The sequence below is a fragment of the Anolis carolinensis genome, chromosome 6 (assembly GCF_035594765.1).
Source record: "Anolis carolinensis isolate JA03-04 chromosome 6, rAnoCar3.1.pri, whole genome shotgun sequence".
NCBI classification, from domain to species: Eukaryota; Metazoa; Chordata; class Lepidosauria; order Squamata; family Dactyloidae; genus Anolis; species Anolis carolinensis.
In genome coordinates this window covers 114,770,274-114,773,860 of record NC_085846.1, presented here as the reverse complement: position 1 = coordinate 114,773,860, position 3,587 = coordinate 114,770,274, and positions in this window count along the sequence as shown.

Sequence of the window (3,587 nt, the reverse complement as noted above, 5' to 3'; positions counted from 1 at the left end):
GAAGTCATGAAAATTGTAGTTAATTATACAAGATCTTTAGCCTGCTCTGCCATGTTGTGCCTCCCGTGAATCCATAGCAGGTGGTATTGAATTGCATAAATTATATGATATAGATTTAGTATTTTAGCATAAACTTTCATGGTTATCAATTCATCACATCCAATGCACTGTTGTGGAGATATTCAAATCTTGTTAGGCTTAGTTAAACAGTTCTAGTAATGAGATAATGAGAACATAAATAGGGCACTGAGAGATACGTATTGTGACACATGACATAAATCTTCAAAGAGCTGTGTGAAATGATGCAGACATTTCAAATGTCAATAATTTTCATTGAGATCGTCCAGCAAAGCCAATTCAGGCCGTATGGGAATGTTGCTCTACTGCAGGCATGGGCAAACTTGGGCCCTCCAGGTGTTTTGGACTTCAACTCCCACAATTCCTAACAGCCTACCGGCTGTTAGGAATTGTGGGAGTTGAAGTCCAAAACACCCAGAGGGCCCAAGTTTGCCCACGCATTCTTTACTGATTTCCATAGGTTTATCATCAGTTATTATCTCTACATCTCTTTCCCAATACTTTTATCAATCGAGATGTTGCATAGATTATTGCAACCTGCCTCAACGATTCAGGTGCGATGGGAGGTGTAGGTGTTTAAAGCATTTACAAAATCCCATTTTACAATCAGAGAGCACTGACCTCCAGTTGCACAAGCAACTGAAAGTGAGGTGTGGATGCATACAATAATATTCATTCTGCCCAATTGATATCTCAGCAACTCTGCCTTCAATAGTTGTTTAGAAGAAAGAAATTTTCAGCATGCAATGTGGGTTACTGTGATGTCTCATGGGCCTTGTAGTCCTGTTCCTAGTACTATTGTGGCAGACGAGGAGGAAAACATGGGATTTCCACCGGTTCAGCCAGAATCAGAGCCCTTGCACCTGGAGGATGTTTGCCCTCAAGAAGTCAGCCAAACAAGCCTTGGACAGAATTCTCCCCCGTTTTCTCGAAAGGACAATTATAATAGAGATAGAGGAGCTAGGGAGGCGAATCGCCGGAGCCTCAGAATCGCAGCCAAACAATTAGCTGATTAGGTCTGCTTCCCTTGGGAAATTCTAAGGAGTCATGCATCTGGACAGAGTTGGGTTTCACTTCTAGTTCTCCAGGGAAAGTGTTCTTCTGGCGGGAAACGAGACCCTATTTAGGTGTTTTGCCGCGAAGGAAACCTTGCGGAGTCAACTCGTCAGCTTGAGGGGTGAGATCGTGTGTGGACTACGCAACTCCAGTTCCTTGTTTCCAGGACCAAGTTCCAAGCCTGCCTTGTTCCCCGGACCTCGCCACGGACCTTGTTCTTGCTTCTTGTTGCCTCATATCAAGTCTTGTTTAGCCAAGAATCTAGTTTGTTTTCCAGCCTTGTTGTCAAGCTTCAATGGACTAAAAGACCTTGTCATCTCCCCACACTATTGCTTGGCAAAGTGTGTGTTTCGGTTATTGGATTATAACTTTGGACTTTAATATCACATATTGGACATTATTTTCCTGGACTATATTTGACCTTTCCTGAAAGGTCTACTTCTGAACTATATTCTTCACTTGATTTTATTGACTTTATATATTCCTATAATAAAGATATTAGATAGAATCCGGCCTCTGTGCATGGTTATTGGTGTTCTGTAGCCTGGGTCCTGACAGTTACACCAAGGAATGCCCACTAGTTAAGTGTTCAGAGGTGGAAGAATCAGTGCAGATTAGTTATTAAAAGGTGTAAACATTGTATATATCCATGCATCTATATTCTTTACTATATGTTGTCTCTCTCTGCTTACTACTACTTCTCCCTTATCCTTTGATAGATTCATAAAACCATTGGGTTGGAAGGGCCATCCAGTCCAACCCCATTCTGCAAGGCAGGAAAGTACAATTAAAGCCTTCCTGACAGATGGCCATCCAGCCTCTACTTAAAAACCTCCCTTTTGAAGTTTTCTTTTGTTAGTTTTGGCCCAGTTCTCTAATCTATTACCAGTTCATTGGGCTGTGGCGCAACTGGTTAGTAGCCAGCTGCAACAAATCACTACTGACGGAAAGGTCAAGAGTTCGAAGCCAGCCCGGGTGGGAGTGAGCTCCTGACCATTTAATAGTCTAGCTTGTTGTTGACCTGCACAGCCCGAAAGAAAGTCTGGCATGACTTGTTTTTGATAAATCAAAACAGTGCAATAACAGATCTGAAAAATATGGAATTGACTATGGAAAGGCCTGGATTATGACTACGGATGGCATGATTTTAATTGTAATGTTTTAAAATGTTTAATGATGTCAGTTTTTAATGTAATTTAATTTCAACATCTGCATTATATGTTTTAAGGAATTGAATCACTGCCTCCATGTAAGCTGCCTTGAGTATCCTTCGGGGTAGAGAAAGGCGGGGTAGAAATAGAGCAAATAATAATAATAATAATAATAATAATAATAATAATAATAATAATAATAATGAAATCCAGCATGTCTATCTTGTTTGCTGTGTCATACAATAAAATAATAATAATAATAATAATAATAATAATAATAATAAATCCATGTTGACTATTAGCAATGACAGCATTCGTTTGTAAGCGTGCAGCTTGATTATTCTGACAGTCTTTAAGTGTTTTGATGGGATTTTTAATTGACAGCTTCGTTTAATTTTAATATCTCCAAGTTGCATCTCAATAAAGAGATAAAAACAGGATATTATTATTATGATTCATTGGAACTTATGCCTCAAGTACCACCTCCCCGCAGTAAAGAACTGGTGGGATCACAAACCTGCAAAAGTATTGGAAAATGAGCACGCAAAGATACTCTGGGACTTCCGAATCCAGACTGACAAAGTTCTGGAACACAACACACCAGACATCACAGTTGTGGAAAAGAAAAAGGTTTGGATCATTGATGTCGCCATCCCAGGTGACAGTCGCATTGACGAAAAACAACAGGAAAAACTCAGCCGCTATCAGGACCTCAAGACTGAACTTCAAAGACTCTGGCAGAAACCAGTGCAGGTGGTCCCGGTGGTGATGGGCACATTGGGTGCCGTGCCAAAAGATCTCAGCCGGCATTTGGAAACAATACACATTGACAAAGTTACGATCTGCCAACTGCAAAAGGCCACCCGACTGGGATCTGCACGCATCATCTGAAAATACATGACACAGTCCTAGACACTTGGGAAGTGTTCGACTTGTGATTTTGTGATATGAAATCCAACATGTCTGTCTTGTTTGCTGTGTCATATAATAATAAATCCATGTTGACTATTAGCAATGATAGCATTCATTTGTAAGGGTGCAGCTTGATTATTCTGACAGTCTTTAAGTGTTTCGATGGGATTTTTAATTGACAGCTTCGTTTAATTTTAATATCTCCAAGTTGCATCTCAATAAAGAGATAAAAACAGGATGATAATAATAATAATAATAATAATGCTGTTTTGTTATCTTTTATTTTCCTTTAAATAAGAACTGCTGATACACACATATACACAGAGAAAAAAATAAGCTTAAAAGGGGGGAAAGCTACACGTTTTCCCTTTTGCACTAAGGCTTCCCCAA